The sequence below is a fragment of the Pipistrellus hanaki genome (assembly GCF_964339955.1).
Source record: "Pipistrellus hanaki genome assembly, chromosome: 6".
NCBI classification, from domain to species: Eukaryota; Metazoa; Chordata; class Mammalia; order Chiroptera; family Vespertilionidae; genus Pipistrellus; species Pipistrellus hanaki.
The window spans coordinates 42,409,020-42,430,631 of NC_140508.1; the positions used below are offsets into that span (position 1 = coordinate 42,409,020).

At 44.4% G+C, this 21,612-nt stretch overlaps 1 protein-coding gene across 9 annotated transcripts in view; it reads left to right on the forward strand.

Moving 5' to 3' along the window:
• Window positions 1-3,526: 3,526 nt before the first annotated feature.
• The window catches only part of ZNF532 (zinc finger protein 532), a 103,213-nt gene continuing 85,127 nt past the window's right edge, over window positions 3,527-21,612 (forward strand). For 2 of the 9 annotated variants that reach the window (XM_084888279.1, XM_084888277.1), the window contains exons 1-2: window positions 3,762-4,500; window positions 6,283-6,390. The gene's annotated coding sequence lies outside the window, so the exon portion shown is untranslated. Of the gene's footprint in view, window positions 3,719-3,761; window positions 4,501-5,087; window positions 5,280-6,106; window positions 6,189-6,282; window positions 6,391-21,612 lie in introns of those variants that run through there. The other 7 variants (XM_084888282.1, XM_084888281.1, XM_084888283.1 and 4 more) reach the window with 7 other exon arrangements.

Here is a 21,612-nt window from a genome sequence, read left to right on the forward strand (position 1 = left end):
GCAACACTTAGAGAAATGGAGTTACACAGCTTCATTATTCTGGTGGCCTGAGAGGAGTTGCCTCCAGAGTCTGAGAAAACCAATATGGTGGAAGCCCTTTTTTTATCCCCTTTTGGTTTCTTTGGCCCCCAATTATGGATGGGGACTTTCGGACTTTTCATGGGCTTTGCAAAAAGCCCCTTGGGTTGGGATGGGGGTCTTGAGGTCATCTCTAAGGGCCTGGTCTGGCGCCAGCGCTGATAACCTCCTGGGGGGGTGGGGGGGTTGTATTTGTTCCTGGTTTATGGCCTCTGTAAAATGTGAGCATTTAGGTAACAGGTCTTGCAAGACCAGATTGTGGGAAAGAGGCAGTGACTTAATTATAGGTTATAAGAATGTACATTAGGTTTCTGACACAGATTCAGATGCTAGCCCCCCCAGAACATGAGGGTTACATTGGAATTAGCCTCTCGCCTCAAGATTACAAAATCAAAACAACTAAGGACAGCCAATCACAAACAGCCAACTAGGATTCCGCTGCAGCCAATCAAATAATGACTTTCCTTTGTTTCTGCTCCTTCCCTACGCCATTCATTCCGTGGCTTCTTGTGGGTGGAGCACCCCTAACCACTTCTCGGCATCGCCCGATTAGCATAGATTTTTGTCCAAATAAAACTCTTAATTTTTTTTTTAAAACAGGACACAACCCCCATCCCTTCCAATATCTGGGTGAAATCAACTAACAAAGGATAAGGGAAATCCTTCCCCAGACCTCCCCTCAGTTTATTTGTTAGGCAAATAATTGTTCAAATCTGGTTATTATTTCTTTCAAGAGTATGTTTTTAGAAAATACAAATAAATATATATATACTGCTCCTACTATTTTGATGTTAAATACAAAAGATCCATTTTCTCTCTCTGCCCCCTCCTCACCCCCCGCCTTTTTTTTTTGCTGGCTCTTCAGCTAGAGATCTTTAAATTATAATTCTAGTGTCACACAGTATAATAATTCCTTTAAAAACATGCCAAACAATTGAACATAATAAACGCTATAAACGTGTAGGCCTCGCTTAGTTTTGAGCTAAAAAATGTGTAGCTCAAGTCACAGGGCTGTGGGTGAGGAGGGTCTGCAAGGACTTTTGATGGTGAGATAAAGAAAAGGCTTTTCTTGTTGTTTTTCTACCCCTTCCCCTCAAGGAACACACCTTTGTGTGCTCTGCCTAACAAAGGAATTTCCCAATTTCATAGTGGAATTTGGTGGGGGATGGGAGGGCGGGAGAATGTGTGGACTGATAACTATATACGCCTGCAAAGCTGGCTTCAAACCACACAAGGATTAAAAATAAAGCTGTGATTTTGCAGTACACTGATTGGAAGAAAAACTCTGACATTGAGCATCAGCAATAAAAACAGCAACAACCGAATCCGAAAGGGGTTGGGATTCCTTTAGTTTCTATTTGGTGTAAGAATAATATGATTTCTTTGTTCTGTCTTTTCTTATCTACAGCACTCAAATAATAGCTTATTTCATTTTTGTAGTCAAATTATTTCTTCTATTGTTGCCCAGAGCGAAGTGGTGCCCAAGATAGCCTTACATATGTAGTATAATAGAAGGAACATTAGTACTGAATTTTTTGGGGGAAGAGGAATAGTGTTATTTAAAAATGAAAATCTTACACTAAAATCTGTTTTTCCTGTGACGTGGACTTATTTCATCAAATGGACTAAGATGGGTGCTTTGCTTTTAACTATTGGTCTACCTGGCAGAGGGGTTTCTCTGAAATCCTCTTTGTAAACATAAAACTGAGATAATTTGCAAGAAATTATCTTTTACCTCGGGTTGTTTATATATATATATATATATATATATATATATATATATATATATATATATATATATATATATATTTTAAAGCACATGCAATGTTATCTATTGCCATTTTTGCAAATGATGAATTGTGCTCTCAAACTAATTTCCTCCAGCCGAGGCTAGACCAAAACACTGGGCTTTGCGCAAAGCCCTGATCCAAGAGTATTTGGCATTATGAAGCCGGGAGGCAGTTCCACACCCAGGACACTTTCTGATAAGCAATTCAGACGTTAGTGCAATTCTGACCATTCAAACACTGCTGTGCTGTGCTTTCAACTCTTTAAGGGAAGGGAGTGGGGGAGGGGCAAGACTGCATTTGAAGTAAACAAAGATTTCAAATCTAGGAAACGTAGGATTTACTCTGGCATGCACATTATGAAATTCCATATATTGTACTGTGTGTAGCGTTATCGAGATTTCCGATAGGCAAGTCCCTGGATTCTATTCAATGCATATAATGTTTTCTCCACATGCATATTAATTAGGGCCCACTTTGAGGAGAAGAAAGAAGGCCTCCTTTCAAATGAAATCAAGCCCAGGTAAAGCTGAAACTCAACCCACAGAGTACTGGCACCGTTTTCAGGCTAAAAGAAGATGAGATTCAATTTCATCATCTTGTAACAGTGATAAATGTGAGGCCGCGGCTGGCAAAATTTGCAGATTACATAGGTCTTTCTAAACTCGTGGAAATAGGCGCCCCAATTTACGTGCAACTCCAAACAATTTGCCGTTTGAAATGAAAGACCAACAACTCTTCAACTCTTCCGTGAGACAATCGTCTGGTTCATTTACATGAAAAGCCTTAAATAGCAAAAATGCTACTTCAATTTACATCACACCGTGTGCCCATAACGAACAATGGCTTCCTCATTGGCAGTTAATGCAAAGGAGAGGCACACTGAGATTTAAAAAACCGACTTCCCAGCACTTTGCAAATACTAAGCAATTAGCCTAATTTAAAATAAAGCACACAAAAAGCGCTTCCTATGCTGGGCGTTTTCACTGCAACGGGAGTGAGCCTTTTGAAGAGGTTATGGTGATATATATATATATATATATATATATATATATATATATATATATATATATATATTATATATATTTTCAGATCTTTCTATTTTGCACTATTTCTAGGGTATGCACAATGAGCTTGGCATAGGTTTTCTCTCTCGTTTTAAAAGACCCCATTGGGTGCAGGTGTGTGAGCCCTGTAGGAACTAGGACACAGGGCTGGATACATAGCAGTCCTGACGTGGTAAGATATTGTGTCTGTCGGATGTGTTGCTGATTACACACCTTTGTGGGCTTGACGGGGTATTTATACATATGTATCCTTTTGTGTTCTGTGGACTATGACCACCTGCTGTATGCACAATACATGCTTGTTACACCTTTGCACACCACCCCCCTTCTTGAATTTAAAGACCTAGCTATTACTTCTTGTTTACTCAATATCATTCCCCCATTTAAGGAAAAAAAAAGGAAGAAAAAAAAAAAAAAAAAGACATGAACCGAACATGCCATGTTTCAATTTGGCCCCAGTGGCTTTTTTCTCTGAAAGCAAAACGTGTTGTGTTTTTTTACACCAGGGCTTTCTCTCCACCCCAGGGGGGTGTCTTCCATGCTTTTGTGGCTCCGTTTAAGGCGAAAAGGGCTCCAAGCCACTAACTGGACCGAAGGGGAGCCCCTTCTCCCGCTTCCAGGGAGCATCCCCTATTGAATGTCTCCGAAGACAGGACAGCGTGCTCTCTTCTTCCTTGTTTGCCACCATTGCGAGGAGAACACACACCACCTTGGCTTCCAGAACCTGGGTCGAGGCTACGGTCTTTCTCCAGCAGCTCTGCCGAGGCCTTGCTTGCTTCCACTCCAGTAAGTTGCAGCTTTTTGGGGCCATGGCAAGGACTGGGTGAGCCTGACATGTCGTTGGAGAGAGAAGAAGAAAAAAAAAAAGAAAGAAAGAAAAAAAAAAAAGCAAGCAGCCCTCCCTCCATCCCCTCACCACCACCACCAACCACCCCGCTCTCCGGGGCGAAGCTGCAGCCCAGCAGCCCCAGATGGGCGAGACTTGGCAGGTCCGCGGGACTCCCTCTCGCATCGGCGGCGGCGGCGGCACCACCCGGGCGCCCGCCGGCCGCGGGGCTTCGCGCTCCGGCTCCCGCGCCCCAGCCCTCCCTTCCCCCCGCGGCCGCCCCCTCCCCCTCCGCCGCGCTCCCTTTTGTTCGCTCGCCGCTCCGGCCGAGCCGCCGCCGCAGGGCCCGCACCCCCGGCCCTAGGCCCCGGCCCCGGCCCCGCGGGCCGCCCCGCCGCCGCCAGCGCGCGGCCTAGAGCGCGGCGCCCGGGAGGCGCGGGGCCCGGGCCGGGCGCACGGCGAGGCCGCGGCGGCGGCGGGGCGGCCGGGAGCCGGGAGCCGGGAGGCGGGAGGCGGCGGCGCGAGGCCGCTCCACCTCGCTCGCACGCACACACCGACCCCGGCGGCCGCGGGGATGCAGCGGACACGCCCGTAGCATGGAGCCGCCGCCGCCGCCGCTACGACGACAGCAGCCGCAGCCCCAGCAGCAGCAGCCGCCGGCGGCGCCGCGCGGAACAAAGGTCATCCGAGCTGCGGCCCAGGCGCCCGGGCTTGACCGCTGCGAAGGCCAACCCGGGAAGGGGTGGGTGTGCGCCCGGGGGAAGGGGTGCGGGGGGGCCCCCCCAGCGGCCGGCGAGCGAGGAGGGGCGCACGGCTGGGCGCCGGGGCGAGGTGGGGCGCGGCCCCTCGTGCGCCCCGCGGCTCGGGGCGAGCGCGTGAGGCTCAGGCCCTCTCTGGCTTGGCCGCCGCGGCCTGGCCCACCCTGGCCTCGGGGACGCCGGCCTTCGCGGCTCGGCCGGCTTTCTTGGGGGGCCGAGGACCGGCCGGTGTTGCTAGGCCCCACACAGGTTCATTGAGGGGGGCCCCACGTGAGCCAGGGGCTCGCCTCCTCCCTGCGGCGCCCGCTGCGCACAGGGCTTCCCGAGGCCTCGGTGCCCCCTCTTTCTCACTGCCCCTTCGTGCCCCTCTACCCCCACCCCAGGCATCTTTTTTTTTAGTCGTCTGCCCCGAGGTGAAGGGATTTGGACGTCTCCCCCCAGGTGCCTGAAAGAAGAGAAGGTTGGAGGAGGAGGAGGAGGAGACTGGGGGGGCTGCTGGCGGTGGTGACAGGGTTGGGAGAGAGAGAGAGAGAGGCACGGGAGGAGGGGGCTGGGTGGGGTGGGGGTGACAGGCAGCGAGGAGCCTGGTCAACAAGCCAGCACCACTCAGCCAGGAGGCCGAGGCCGGCTCCCGCAGCCAACGCGTCCAGTGTGAGCAGACACACATAGATTTGCTTTTCTTGGGGGCTCTTTGTCAGCCACCAACACAAGGGAACACACACTGACACACAGGTACACACAGATCTGAGCCAGGTTGTGGGAGGTAAGTGGGGGAAGGCGGAAGGAGGGGGCCACAGGGTCTGCGGTGGGCTTTGGGGTGGAGGGGGTGGGGGATGGGACCTCAGGGGCTCTGGGGTGCTTGTGAGGTGGGCATTTCCAAGCCTGGGTGCTTGTGTGGTGGTGGTGGTGGTGGGGGGGGACACACGATGACCTTCCCCTCCCCAGGAAGACCTGCAAGGGAAGAGCAACCCCCTGTGAGAGCCCCCCGCGCTGATGATTTTCAGGGACTTGTTGGCAACTCAGCGAGGGTTGCCATAGCTTTTTTATGTAGGGTGACCAGAACCGGCTGAGACTGGTTTGAGGCAGATCAGCTCCTGAACACAATGCAGTCACTGAGCTCCTACAGTGGGATAGCAGCTTCCTCCCTTCATGGCAGCCAAAAGCAGAGGCGCTTGCAGGAAGGTACCATCCCAACACAGTATGTGAATGCACACTTAGACACCACACAGCACTGGTATGTGGCTAATGGAGTCCTGAAAGAGCCTGTGTAGAGAAGATGGGGGAAATGTGCAGGTTTGCAAGGTCTGAGATTACTTGGGCTTTTCCTGCCTTTTTCTTTTGCTTAAGGGATGGACAAGGAGCTGAGATTTATGACCCTTATTAAAGAAAAAAAAAATGTGACTTGCTAGGGTGGGGACACTTGGTTTATACCTCTTTCTCTCTCTCTCTCTCTCTCTCTGTCTCTCTCTCTCTCTGAATCTCAATCTCTCGTTTTTAACAAAACCAAACCAGAATGAACTGATGGATTTGTAATGGTAGTTTGTTTGTTGCTGGAGATTGCTACTTTGCATGCTTTTTTTTCTCTTGCAGGGTATGTTCTGTTTTGTGCTTTTCCTTTTAGAAGCTACTAAAGGGTGTTGGGGATACCTCTGACTATTATGAAGGCCAAAAGGTAACAGTATTGTTCTAGAAAATGAGCATAAATGCTTTCCAGTGATGCTGTAAGGCATACATGCTGTCTTTTTTTTTTTTTCCCCCCCTTGTAGGCCTGTTGACTGTGGCTGCTTTTAACCCTTTCATCTTTGCAGAGAATGCCCGTGTGACAGTAACTGAGCACTGTTCCAAAGTCTTTCCCAAAGGTCAAGGTTCACAAGGTGAGAGATGATATTTTGAGCATGAATTTAAGTATTTATTTGAAGATCCATTCAGACACAGACTGACAATAGATTGGTACTCTGGAAATAATATTGGGCTTTAACTGTTACCCACCTTTAATGGGATTAGAGTGACTTTATGATGGTATTCCTGTCCAGGCAAAATCAGAATGACCTCATAAAATCGCCTGTGTCTAATCATTTAGAAGATTCAGGCCTGGAAAGAAGCAAGCTTAGGGGATGGTAGGCGGCAGGGCCTTGTAGAGAATGCCCTGTTTTCCATTAGACTAAAGCAGCACACATGTAGTATTTTCCTGATGATTACAAAGGATGATTACAAAGAAAGAAGGACTTCGCCAAATCGAGGCAGCTTCGCCACCTTTTTGGGATTTGAGAAGTCTGAAGGTAGATTTGCCTTTTGTTCATTCATCATTTTTTTTTTTTTTTTTTTTTTTAAACCTTGCTCTCTGTTAACCTGAAAGGTTTTTCACTCGGAGTCAAGTGGTGTAATGGCTTTTATTGATTTTGGGGGCTGTTGACGGTGAGTTTGCCATTGGATTATTTGTGGCATACATTTTAATGTGGAATCCTAATGCTATACCAGGAGGAAAGCGGGTAGTCTGGCTTCCTCTGTGGAAAGATGCCTGTTAACTCCAAGCTTTACAGCAGTGGATGGCGGAAAATGTCTGCTGCCTTACGAGATGGAGGTTAGATTCGAGCTGGCATTGTTGTGCACCCTCCAGAATCACGGTTTTTGCAGAAGCGAGGAGGACAGCAGGGATGAATGTAGGCAAGGGAAGAACAAAGGCAGTGGGAGCTTACAGGGGAACTACTAAACGTTTTGCCTTGGGGGGTTCCTTATGAAAAGAAGGTCTGCTTCCCCAAACAGGAAACCAGCAGCTTCAGAATCACATCCAATCTGATGTCATCAACAGATAGAACTGGTTCTGTCTTCTGGTTTGGTAACAGGACGGTCCAGGGGAGGCCATACAAGACATGATTGAAAAGAAATTTCTCCTCTACTGTGAAGAGAGGGCATTTTGTTCCTCTTCGCGGTCAGCAGAACTGGGTCTTTTCAGAAACGCTGAGGATCTTAGAATTGGTTGTGTGCTGGCAGTTGGTGGGCAGAATATCTGCCCTGGAGGGTGTCAAGTAGGCAAGGGTTTTTATTGTTCAGAAATATTCCGTGCGGTTTGCAGAGCATCCAGTGTGTGAAAAAACTGGCAAAGGGAAAATGGAGTGTATGGTCAGCTCAGAGTATGTTGTGTGGTATTTAATAGAGATAAATGTAATCTCGGACTGATAGACCAGTAAATGGCTTACGTGATGGAACAAAATTCATGACAAATCACTGTGCTGAAATTGGTTTTCAATTCTGCAACGGCTCGGGCTGCCAGAGGTGCTGTGTCTGAATGTGGGCAGAAATCTGCTTGCAAAGCAGATCCTGGTCCATGTTGCACGTTGTGCTGCTCCTGCTTTTTTTGGTGCCAACTAAAACTCAGATGGCTAATATGATAAACCTTAATGAGCTTGCTACAATAAACTGTTTTATAATTTAGTCCTTCACTCCTGTCTTGAGAAAGCCAGTGATTTTCACGTCACTTTGACAGCTAAACCCCCCCATGGTAAGGAGTCTTTCTTGGTAATATGTTTAAAAGCCCTTTTTGTAAAGCATTGTATGTCACAGAATGTTCTGGTTTACTCTCTCTGTGGCTTTTGGCTTTGTTCCTCCCCCTCTCCCAGAAGGCTCCTGAAAAAGAGCATTTGTTTTGCATTTAGGCCGGTCTTTCCAGCTGCAAATGCAGTGTGAGTGAGGTTGGAGAGCTGGTTCTCCAGGGCTGCAATCGGGAAGCTCATCTTGGATGGAGGTCTGTCTCAGGTGGCGGACCCCTGCTGAGCTCTTAACAATGTGGCAGCCCAGGGCCCCAGGGGAGAGGATCAGAGTTTCCTGGGCTTGGGAATGTGAATGTGTGTGTGGAGAACAGCAACAGCATTAGCATACCCCTTCCTGGAAGAGGCTGGAGGGAACAGGGTGGCACCCATACCCGGGCTGGGCCTGGGTGTTGCTGTCCCCGTCGCCTTGGAGGCAGCCACACCTGGAGCCCCGCAGCTGTTGGGGATTGCCTGCAGCAGTCCCCAAGGCGGCCATCTCTGCAGGAGGAATGTGTGGGTTTGGCTGGAGAGGGTACACTGGAAAGAAAGTGTCACTGGCCGTTGAACCCTTTGCTTGTTTTTGTCATTTGCCTACTTAGGATCATTTTTTCCATGTGGAAGAACATTGGATCCAGGGCTTTTAGAACTCAGCCTCCTGGTTCTGGAGGGCTCTGCCATCTCCTCTTCCCCTGTTTTGTCACAAAGAGGTTCCCCGCCCCCACCCGCCTTGACTCCCTTTTAAAGGAAGGTCTAGGAAGGAGGCAGCCAGCACGGGAAGGGGTTTTCTGCTTTAGCCCTTTGACCGGGATGGGTTAGAATTTTAGGATTTCTAGTCTCCCAACCTCTTTATTTTTTTCCCTAGAAATGCTTTCTTGGGCATTGCTGTGGGGTATAGTCTGTCTTCTGTTGGTTTTGAATAACCTTGCCCTTGTCCTTGGTAGGACTCCATCTGGCTGTGTGTATCTGGAGCAGAGTTGCCAATACAAGGGAAATGGAAGTATCTGGAAAAGATCTGGGGTTACTCCCTCCTCATTCCCTCAGTATCTCTTCCTAATCAATACAAATCCATAACAAATCAATAACCTCTGCTACGCCCAAGGTTAAGGAAAGCCACACCTTTGTGTTAGAGTTAGGAGAGGATCTTTAACCTAAAGTCATGACTAAGTAATTAAAAATTTTAAATTTACATGTAGTAAAATTTATTGGTGGTGTACAGTTCTGGGTTTGACTAGCGTATAGCACTGTGTATCTGCCACCACTGTCTATTAATAAGTAATAGTTCCTTCAGCCCCAAAACTGTCCTGATGTCCCTTTGCAGTCAGACTCATCCCCTGGCAGCTACTGGTTTGTACTGTCCCTCTGTCTGTATCTTTTCCAGAATGCCACACAAATATTTGAGATTCATCCATTTTGCTGTGTGTATCCATACTTGGTTCTTCTCTATTGCTTAGTTGTAGACCACTGTATGGATGTACCTCAGCTTTTTCTTCATTCACCAGTTGAAGGACATCAGGGTTTTCCCCAGTTTCTGGTGATTGTGAATAAAGTTGTAAACATTTGCATACAGGTTTTAGTCTGAACATTAGTTTTATGTCTCCTTGGCTGGGTCATATGGTAAGTACATGAGAATTAGAAGTTTGAATGAAAATAAATTCAGCTCGTCACAGCTCACACACACAAAAAGGTCTAGTCAGCTGCAATTAAGACTTCTCAAGTAGGAGATTGTAGCAAACATTATCTGAAGACACATGAGAGATGACTGAGATAATAGACCACTCACTAACAGGATGACATGCTTTATAACCCAGAACTAATCGGAATTAGCCAAAAGTGGAAACAAAAAACTGCAAGTGGTAAGATCTCCTTTGTTTCCTACAGCAGTTATTTTTAATCTCTTCAGAAACATTTGGCAGTTTAATTTTTGCATTTGTCTTCAGGTTCAGTAAAACACCAAACAATAATAGAATCGAACTTTTGGAAAGTGGTACCAAAGATCTTTGTTGACATCTTAGTTGTGCAAACAACTTAATTATAAATTGTCTGATTTATTGACTACCAAAATATTGGTGCTTTTTTAACATTTGAGTTATTCAGCTTTTATGCCATTTAAGGAAGTAAAAAATACTTAAGTAATATCAAAGCAATGAAATAGGTAGTTTTTGGAGGCAGGTTCTTTTTTTAGAGGATAAAATAATGTTCAGGATTGGGAAGAACAAATAGACCAAGGTATGGTGATGTAGAGGCGGGAGAACCCTGAGAAGTGGGGAGTGATGTTAAATTGGGGATTATTTCACCTACTTAACAGATACTGTTTACTAATGCCGCATGTTGTGCTAGACACTGGGAGTACCAAAGGGAAAGGAATTCAGAGAAAAATAAGTGGGATGTAGCCCCCAGATGCTATGACAAGAATATGAATAGGCCACCCAATGCCATGTGTCCAGAGAGGAGCCCTTGAAGAGGTAGCTTCTGAGCTGAACCATGAAAGACCAATAAGAATTTGTAAGGCAGGCAAAGACTTGAGGGAAGAATGAGAGTCTGGTGGAACAGTGTGTCAAGGGCACTGAGGGAACTTAGTGTTGACTGGTTTGGGGGAGTGTGGTATGGGAGAACAGAGGAAGCTTAGGCAATCAAGGTCAGACTTCCAAAGATCATTCTGTATAGTCCATTTGAGTACTGGGGTAGTTGCCAGGAGGATGGAATGAAGGCTTTCCAGGCGGGAGACAGGGAGGTCAAATGATGGGACCAATGCAAGCAGAATCCAAGAGAAAACACCAGGGTGATCCAAGGTGTTGCAATGGGGAAGGAGTGGTAGGTGGTGATTGCCTCGGGGGCAGGCAGGCCTATGGTTGTTCCCCATGAGATGGGGGATGAGGTATGGTGGGTGGCAGAAGAGGTGGATGATGGCTCTCTGAGGTTACTTGCCAATGGTTGTTTATGTCTCTGAGATCCTGAATTAGAAGACAAAATAGATTTGGAAGGTGGAGTTGGAGGGGCCTGATACAGTGAGTTCAAGATTGGGTTGCCTGTGGGGGTGACTTTTGTCTCCCAGATCTGTTTGGGCTGGAGGTCTAGATTGGAAGGATTTAGCATAGACCAGAAATAAATCTTAAAAGGTGGAAAAGGGTTGGGTTTAATGGTTTATACAGTAAAACCGTAAGTGAAGTAAGAGGATGGCTATAGAACTTAAGATACTTGCTTCAGGAAGTTGGAGGGCCAAACATTTCCAGAGAGGTAGAAAATTTTAGTAGTTAGTACCTGCAGACACTCAGTCCACTATGGTGGGCCTTTCTATATGTTACGTTATTTATACTGAAACCATGAGATTAGGTACATATTATTATCCCCATGGTGCAGGTGGGGAAACAGACAAAGATCCTGGCCAGAGTCTGCCAGCTCATAGATGGTAGTAGAGGCAGAATTTGGAAGGCTGCTCCTCACCTACCAGGCTATTCTGCATGGGGGAGCATAGGTCATGGGGAAATCATGAGAGTTGCTTAGGGGTATGGAGACAAGAGGGGGGAGTTGGAGAGAGGGTTCAGGTAAGTGCTCAGCAGCACTGATGTGCAGGTTAGAAGTGGCAGATGGTAGAGGTGAGAATGTGTAATGGAGACGGTTGAGTCCCAGTAAGAGCCCTTATAATTAGCCAGATTTCCCTGACTTGAGTCATCATGGAGAGAGAGAGAGAATCTGTGTCAACACCAGAGACGGTGCTAGAAATAGCATGTTGAAAAGACAGACATTTTTACTGGTACTAGGGTGAGGATACAAGTTGAAAGGGATAAGGAACAAAGGTGTTTTGTTTTGTTTCGTCTTTGAAAGGGATGAGAAAAAGTAAATTGAAAGTGATGTTGAGAAAAATCTTTTGTTCCAACAATAAACAAACACTGGTTAGAGAGTTCTTTGAACCATCGTCTACAGATGGAAAATTCCAAATTCTGATTTAAGAATGAGGTGTGCGAGCAAATTCTGCTTAATCTAAACCTGGAGACTTAAATAAGAAATTTTTAGGCCAACTCTGGTCTTTTTAACTGTCCCACATAAGTAGCCTCTAGTCAGTGGTATTTAGTGTCCGAAATGCAGGCTTTGTATTGTTTTGTTTTCAGTCAAATATTATTACAACTTTACATAATTAGAGATTCCAAGCATCTTGAAGGATTTATGGAAGCCTAAAGATAAAATCAAGATGTTGTAGGTCTTGAATGTTTTCCTTTCAGAACATAAACTCCTGCTTTCCAAAGGCCCACTCAAGAACCTAGTAATGGGTATTGATTTTGGTAGTTTTCTTCTATAAGGAACAAATTCTTCCTAGAGATCTGAATGGTAAGAATTAGATTGCAGAACAACTTACTACCTTAGAAAATTCAAATACAGTGATTGAGCCCATTTTGGGGTGAGAGGGAAGGGCATCTGTTTTTAGTAGCGGGCAGCAGGTTTGAAATAAAAAACCCAGCACTCTTCCAGTCTGAGGCTGTTGTATCATTACTTTCTCTCTGCCTTCCAGAATTTATAATATGTATTTCTGCTAGCTCATTTATAATCCTTATATCATGTGAACCTGAAACTATGAGTTATTCAATGAAGCCTCACTCATTGATGAGCTGGTCTCTTATACTTGCTGATCTAACATAGCGAGAATGTCAGAGGTAGTTTGAGGTTTGTAGCTTGAGAACTGATTATGCCTGGCATTCTGGTTAAAGCTGGGGGATAAGGCCACGGAGATTTTCAGTTGCCTCTGCCTAGTCCTCAAATGAAACAGCAATCTGAATTCTGCTCACTAACTAGCTATGGGACCTAGAATGAGTTACTTAAATAAGCCATACTTTTCTGGAGGGTTATTAGGATTAAATGCATATAAAGTGTTAAACAGCATGTGTGGTAGGTAGTAAACCCTTTATTTATTTTTTATTTATTTTTTTAAATATATTTTATTGATTTTGTACAGAGAGGAAGGGAGAGAGATAGAAAGCTAGAAACATCAATGAGAGAGAGTCATCGATCAGCTGCCTCTTGCACACCCCCCACCGGGGATATGCCCGCAACCAAGGTATATGCCCTTGACCGGAATCGAACCTGGGTCCCTTCAGTCCCCAAGCCGACGCTCTATCCATTGAGCCAAACCAGTCTTGGCGGTAGTAAACCCTTTAAAACCTTGGCTCTTCTGTCTTCTGCAGCCTCCTGTTTTTGGGAAAGGGCTTTTGCTCAACATTTTTTCCCCCCCCTTCAGTCTAGGAGTGTGTTGTTCTGGTCTTCCTTTGATCTCATTTATAAGTGGGTTTATTTATTTATTTTGACACCATAGAAACACATACAGTGAGAGTGTCTTGCCTTGTCTGTAGGTCTTCACTTACGGCTGCCCTGTATCTGGTTAAAAAGTGGGCGAAATGTGGGCAGGAGGTTACGTACTTGTTCCTACTTGACTATAGTTTCATTTGTAGGTGGGAATCTTGCATGAGTTTTGTAGTTATAAATCATGTACTTCACGGTTCTTAGCTTTTTGAAAAATTCAGCCCAGTGAGTGGCTATAGTCAACATTGTCTGTCTGTTGGTGTAATTTATGTTGATCAGAATGTTAAAAAACAACCTGGTTGTGAAAGTATGGCGGGTTTGCCAATGCCTTTGATATGTCCCTTTCCCCTGGCGCTTTGCTTCCCATGTTTTCAACAGTGACCAGATACTCATTATCTGCTCATTTGGGTTTGGTAGTGATGGAAGGTTGAGTGTAGAAGGCATCCAAGGGATCTAGGAGGAATTATTTTGTGTCTAGAACTGCTCCGTGTAGTATGATAGGCACCAGCCACATAGGGCTATGGGGCACTTGCCATGTGGTTAGGCCTAATTGAGTTACACACACCAAGTTTTTATTTATTTATTTATTTTAATTTTATTGATTTTTCACAGAGAGGAAGAGAGAGGGATAGAGAGTTAGAAACGTCGATGAGAGAGAATCATCAACCAGCTGCCTCTTGCACACCCCCTACCGGGGATGTGCCCGCAACCAAGGTACTTGCCCTTGACCGGAATCGAATCTGGGACCTTTCAGTCCACAGGCTGACGCTTTATCCACTGAGCCAAACTGGTGCCGGCACACACACCAAGTTTTGAAGACTTACACACACACACAAAAGTAAAATAATCTAATTAATAGACTTTTTAGATTGATTGCATGCTGGAATGCCACGAGGACTGAAAGCTAGGAACTCCGATGTCCTTTTGCACTCACTCAGCTTACCTGTGCTCCTTCCAGGGCCACAGGCCCTAGGTTGTCTGTGTCTCTGCCTCGGTGGAACACAGTTGTGCATATGGCCTTTGTTCAGACATCCTCACAGCCATTGAGTGAATGAGGAAAGGCAATGAGAAATGATCTGTATGTGTTTATTAGCTAAGTTTAAACAAGCTGGAGGCAATGAAAGGGTCTGCCTTTCTAAGGAACATGCTCTTGTTTTTTTCAATGATAAGTGGATTTTCCTTAGTTTGTCCTGTCTTTCATCTCTTCTGTTTATAGCCTAGAATACACAATTTCTAGATGCCCCACTGTCTCAGAACTGTGGTCTGTAGCTTTGCCTTAATTCACTCTTGTCAAGAAATAACTTGCCCACAAGTGAATTGAATTTGTGTTCTTAATTTTTATACTGTTTTCTGATATGCTTACTTGGATTCTAAGGGTAGAGGTGGGGGGAAGAATACAAAAAAGGAAAGATTGACTCATAGGTAGAGATTTTGATAAAAATTTGGGGTAGAATTGTGAAAAAGAAGAGGGATGGAGCTTGACAAAAAGAGAGAGAGAGAGAGATGATCCAAGGAGGGAAATGATGGAGAAGTTTAACATTTGGCACAAGAAGAAAATGTGCAGAAGACACTGAGCATAGTTTTCTGGCTAGGACAGAGATTTTGAGCCAGGAAATGAAAAAACAAGAGTCTCAAGGAAGATTAGCTAAAGAGTGACTTGGCCGCCCTGGAACGTGCAGCTCAGGACACTGTGTTTTCCAACCACTTCTGATTTCTGGATAGTCAGGACTCACAGCGAACCTGACAAATGAAACTCTTAACCCATTTTATGCCTGAGGAGTCGGAGGCTCTGAGAGATGAACAAATGTGCCATAGGTTGCCAGCCAGTGTAGGGGTTGGCATTCATACCTGGGTCTTTCTGACCCTGAAGTCTGTACCTCAGTATAGTAGCCAAAGTGTATGAACTCTTTAAAAACAAAAGTCTACTGAAAAAAAAAATCTTCACTTGTCTTTATTGATTTTAGAGGGGGTGGGAGGAGAGAAGAGAGAAAGAGAGAAACATTGATGTAAGAGAGAAACATTGGTCAGTTGCTTTTTGTAAGGGCCCTGACAGGGAATCCAATCCATGACTCTTCAGTGCACAAGATGATGCTCCAACCAACTGAGCCACACTGGCCAGGGCTGAATGAGCTCTTTTGAGTGTAGAAATTGGATCCTTTCTCTCTTTTCTATTTACACAAGAGCACAAAAACAATGTGTAGCTTTCAGTATTTCTTCCATTAATGCATAGCAAATGCTGATTGAGTAATGCATTAGACTGAGACACTAGAGGTAGGAAATTTGGCAGAACAGCCAGTGGAATAGTTAATGCATAATGATCAGGGTCTTATGGGTACGTAGATGTGTATTTGAAGCCTCTGGTAGGTTAGGGGTGTGTGTGTGTGTGCATATGCGCACAGTTTGAGGAGGCTCTTAATAGGTACCGTATTTTTCGGACCATAAGACGCACTTTTTCCCCCCCCAGAAGTGGGGGGAAAAAGTCCCTGTGTCTTATGGTCCAAATATAGCCTACACATATACTTTTTAAAAAAAAGTTTTTTTACTTGCCCGGCTCTGTGTGGTCTCTGTGTGCTTGCCCGGCTCTGTGTGCTTGCTGCAGCCACTGTCCATTCCTCCGTGCCCAGAGTGTCTGCCCCGCTCTGTAAACCCCGAGTGGTAGAGGAGTTCCCATGTATGGTAGTCAGCCTCCATGCCCTCGCTGCAGCCATATCTCCATGTCAGCCCAGGTGCGGTGTACGGTAACTGCGTAATCCAAACCGTAATCATCGCCTGTACCCCTTGCTGGCCCTTACTCCGTGCCCGGAAGAATGCCGCGTCTATTCCCCCAATCATTCCTCTCCGCCCTCTGTTGCCGTGCTTGACTACTGGGTAGGCGTACTGTAGATCTAAGCAGAACCTTTACCATAAATCTTCAACTTTATTCTAATTTATTACTGAAGTCTCTCGTTATTGTGTTTTACAGTACATTTTGTCTTTTGCTGACTGTATTTGTTAATAATGGTTCTAAATGGTTCTAAATGCTGCTGTTTACTTTACAGGGTTGATTACATGTGTTTATGACTGTGATGTTGGGTTTTAATGCACATAAAATATTTTAGGACACTATTTGTTTCAGAATCTTTTTTTCTTCATTTCCCTTCTCTAAAAACTGGTGCATCTTATGGTCCGAAAAATACGGTATATAATCCTCCTGGCAAAAATGCAAGTCTGGTCTATCTGGCCAATGTTAATTTTGGGAAAGATTAAACACATAGTTTAGCAGTTGAGTAATAATAATTATGCTTTAGTGGTTTTGATGTAGATGACTCATAAAATTAAAAAAAAAACTCTGTTCCTCTAATCTTGAGCATTAGGATATTGCTGACCTCTGTTGGAGTTTCAAATTTAGCCTTAAGATCTTCGGTTACATGGTGCTCTAATTTCACATTCGTAGAGGCTGGGACAAATTTGTTCCGCATCTTAGGAGACCTCGCCGGGCTGCCTTTCTCCAAGAGGCACTTCAGTTTTGAAGGACGCTGTCATACCCCATGTGGTTGCTGGGAATTCCTGATGGCCCCTGTCTTGTTATCATTACCTATTTAGGAGCATCAGTGTTACGGCTTGGTTTCTTCTAAGTTCTCTCTATGCTAGGACCCTATTGCTGATCTTGATACTATAATAACTCACATTAGTAAGTACTTAACTGTATTCCAGGTACTTTGGTAAGTACCTACCTAGGTTATTTAATCCTCACAATAACTTCATGAGGTAGATTTGATTTTCTTTTTTAATGGAGAAGACCAGCTAAAAGAAGTTAAGTAACTTGCTTGGAACCATGGAACTTTTAAAGGAAAGAGCCAGGACTCGGTTCAGTTTGTCTTATCCCAAAAGCCCATCCGTTGGTCACTGCAGCGCACTGTGGTTTTACAGGCACCATTTTTACAGCTAATGGGGCAGAGACTCACATGTCTTTGAGGTTCATAGCCGCTGCTGCTGGGTCAACCAATGATTCCCCCTGTTGGCATGATCCAGGAGGGATGTCTTGCTTGTTCCCAGACTCTGCTGTGGCCATGGCTACTAAAAATAGGTAAACATTGTTACCTTGTTCCCTTTCCCGATTTTCCTTCCTTCACCATTTGTTATGTGTGTGTGTGTGTGCATTTTACAACACATTTTCCTTTTTTAAAAAAAAATATATTTTATTGATTTTTGTACAGAGAAGAAGGGAGAGAGATAGAGAGTTAGAAACATCGATGAGAGAGAGTCATCGATCAACTGCCTCTTGCACACCCCCTACTGGGGATATGCCCGCAACCAAGGTACATGCCCTTGACCGGAATCGAATCCGAGACCCTTCAGTTCCCAAGCCGACGCTCTATCCATTGAGCCAAACCGGTTTCGGCCACATTTTCCTTTTGACAGTACTCACTGGACCAGCCCAACAGGGCTTTTGTGCTCAGTTTTATTGAAGGCAGAGCCCCTGTAGAAATACCTGTTTATTGCTCTTCCTCCTTATGTGGAGGTGTATTCCCATGGGCTGATGCAGAGGTGCCCCTAGAGAAACAGAGGGTTAGCGTTGTTCAGAAATATGGGCAGGAAACTTCTCCCTCACTCTCTACTCCCTAACCATCTCTCAAGGAGAGTACTTCTTAAACATGTTTCAAGTTTCTCCCAAAGGTGTCTTACCCCGAAAGGCCCCAGCCTCACTTGGGTAGTGCTCAGCCTGGATTTCCCGTAAAGAAGATGCACGATGCGAGTTCAGAGAGGCCTGGAGAAAAGAAGGCCGTGAATATGTGTGTGTGTATTTACCCAGCATTTCCCAAATTCCTAGACTGTAGAATCAGTTCCTCTGCCATGCTTTTGGTGGGAAGTTTAGTAACAGGAGGAGCATTCCTGGGTGAACATTGTTCCAAACTGATGGTTGTCTCAGGTGAAATGAATGAAACTCTAGAGAGGGCCTTTGAGTAGAACATAATGGTTGACAAAATGATGTCATTAGTTCTATTTCTCTGTTTTGTTTTGTTTTTTTGTTTTGTTTTGTTTTGTTTTCTGATATCTGTCTACTTTAGGAAGAGAACTTTTATTTTTATTTTTATTTATTTTATTTTATTTTATTTTTTTAAAAATATATTTTATTGATTTTATACAGAGAGGAAGGGAAAGAGATAGAGTTAGAAACATCGATGAGAGAGAGTCATCTATCAGCTGCCTCTTGCACACCCCCTACTGGGGATATGCCCGCAACCAAGGTACATGCCTTTGACCGGAATCGAACCTGGGACCTTTCAGTTCCCAAGCCGACGCTCTATCCATTGAGCCAAACCGGTTTTGGCAGGAAGGAAGAGAACTTTTAAATAAATGTATTTTAATTCAACAGTCAGTAGGCATGCTGTTAACATGATAACTTTGGGGGATGATTTCAGTCATAACATATAGATGAAAGTACCACATTTCATGATCCCACCTTTAAGTAAAATAGTATCTGGCAAGAATTGCTTAATGATTAGGCGATGGCCTCATTTGGCAATATAAGAAGGGTTGTAATAACTCTGTGGGGTGTCCATTTGTCCACACCCGGCCTCAGTTGGAGGGAGAGGTCAGGGGTAGTGGTGGAGAGCTGCACCCACCTCCGTGCTAGAAGGCTCTGGTGTGGACGACAAGGGGAGCAGGTTAATTATGATTTTTGGAGGGTTAGGTCTTGGTGGCAGGAAGGAAGGGTGAAAAGGGGAAAGTTTGTTCCCATAAGACAGGGTTTTCAACCTTAGCACCACTGACATTTGGGGCTGGATAATTCTTTGTTGTGGGCTGTCCTATGCATTGTAGGAGGTTTAGCAGAATCCCTGGCCTCCACTCACCAACTCACGAGATGCTAGTAGCACCCCTCACCCCTGCCAAGCTGTGATAACCAAACATGTCTCTGGACATTGCTAATTATTTATCAGTGTGGCGGAGGGGCAGAATTCCCCCAGTTGAGAACCTCAGTCTTAAAGCCTTGGGGCAAGAACAATACTTCCAAACTTTCTGAATGAAATCCTACAAGAAAGATCTCCTAGGGAAGCAAGTGACTTTGAACTGTAAAACCCCAGAGAAGTGGAGAAGAGCTTCCACTACTTGTTTTCTCTTCCATGCTTCTAGTTCCAGAAATCTCAAAAATGTTTGCAGCCCTGGCCAGTTTGACTCAGTGGATAGGGTGTTGACCTGTGGACTTCAAGGTCCCAGATTCGATTCCCAGTCAGGGTACGTGCCTGGGTTGCAGGCTCCATCCCTAGTAAGGGTGTGCAGGAGGTAGCCAATTGATGATTCTCTTTCATCATTGATGTTTCTCTCTCACTCCTCTTTCCTCTCTGAAATAAATAAATAAAAAATATATAAAAAGTTTGCAAATATTTTAAATTTAGTATTTAAAAGAGAGAAAAATTACGTGTAAAATCAGGAAGAACACAGCCAAAAGTAGAGCTGCTGGTTTGATTAGAGCATTTCAGGGACAAAAACCCTGTATAGGATTTAGGATTTATGTGTAAAAATTTAGAGGGCTTCAGCAGGTAACCAAGGAAAGTTACTTTGAAGCTCTGCATATTTGTACTCAAAATATCACTTTTAATTTAGAAAATCTATATTTGCTTCAAGCTATAATTGTAGAGATGCTACTAAAAAATGTGGCATTTGTAAAATTCCAAAGGAATGCTTCTAAATCTTTTATGAGTTTTCCTCCTAATCTGAGAATTCTTTTGTTTTCAGTATTTAAATGGATAAGTGAGTGATTTCTTAGTTTTGAAATATTGGAATTCACCAAACATGCTTCATTAAAAAAAGAAAAAGAAGAAAAAAGAGGCAGTCTGCATCCAACAGGAAAGGAATTTAGACTTTTTCCCCTTGCTTTCTCATTGTGAAACTATTTGAATAACCCAGTTCAAGCAGAGGCTATAATGAATTTTCCTGAAGTTTATTAATGGTGACAGGTTCAGCCCAGACCCTTTCAGAATTTCTCATTGATGAATTAGTAAATTCCGGCAAAAGGGTCTTGTAGTTAAAAGAATGCCTATCCGTTGGAAACAGAGCTCATACAATAGTACCTTTGATGGAATTTGCCAAGATTGATGGTTTTGACTATCCATAAGTTCAGAGGAAATTTTAACTTCTAAGTACGTGCCTGTAGATATCAGATTTTGAAAACGCACACCTACACTTTGGTGGATGAATTTTGAAAAACATAATTCCCTTGTCAAAATGATGTGCATCCTAAGCCTTTCCATGAATTTCACACATATATTTTATGTATCTATATGTAAACATCATATACAAATGCAATTGCTTATTTAAATTTTTTTAATGTATATATCTTTATTACCTGATCCCCTCCAATGGTGTATCTTGATTGTTCAACATCAGTATCTATAATAGCTCTACCTTACTTTTAATGACTGCATAGTACTCCATAAAAAGATGTAGTGTAAACAATGAGTGTACTTAAACACAGTGTAACTATACTTACAAATGGTTAAGATGGTAATTTTATATCATGTGTATTTTACCACAATTAAGAAAAGTAATGTAGCATAACTGATCTATTAATTGCCCTGTTGGTGGACATTTATGTATTTTCCAGGGTTATTTTTATGCAGGTGCCCCTCACTGTGGAAGGTTTTTTTTTTTTTTTTTTTTTTTTTTTTTTTTTTTTTTTGCTTGAAAATATTGCCTCTGTGCCCTAAGATAAGGCAAATAGGACCCTTGCCCTCTTTTCTTTGGTGTAACTAAGGAAAAGCAGGCTTTTTCTTTCTGGACTTGAAGAGTGTTCTAGTTGTGGGGGGTGCTTTTGGAGAGAGAGTTTTCTTCAGTCATCTCCTTAGCTGAAGATTTTGTTTCATTGGCTCCCACACTGAGTGGGGGCCTGGACAAGCCCTGCCCAGAGCAGCTTTTTACTGTCCCAAACCAGTTACCTGCAGAGATGGTTAACCCAGGAGATTTCCTGCTTCCCAAAGGCATTCCTGGAGGTGAAATGAAGGACACTCCTAGGAAGAACACAGCCAGACAACTGGATGAGAGGGCTTATTCCATAAGACAGCTGTGCGGGCACGAGGAGGCCGTGTAGGCCCTGGGCAGGAAGGACCTCGCCAGCTGTTCAGTTCTGTGTGCCATGGTTTGGTGCTTCGTTAGCATCTGTGCTTGATTTTTTAGCAGAGCCACCTTTTGACATGTTAATCTAAGGGCAGTCCTGCCCTTCAAGTTTACATTCTGCTTTCTAAAGAAAAACAGGGGGCATGTATTTTGGGAAGCTTTGTATATTCTGTACTGAGTAGATAT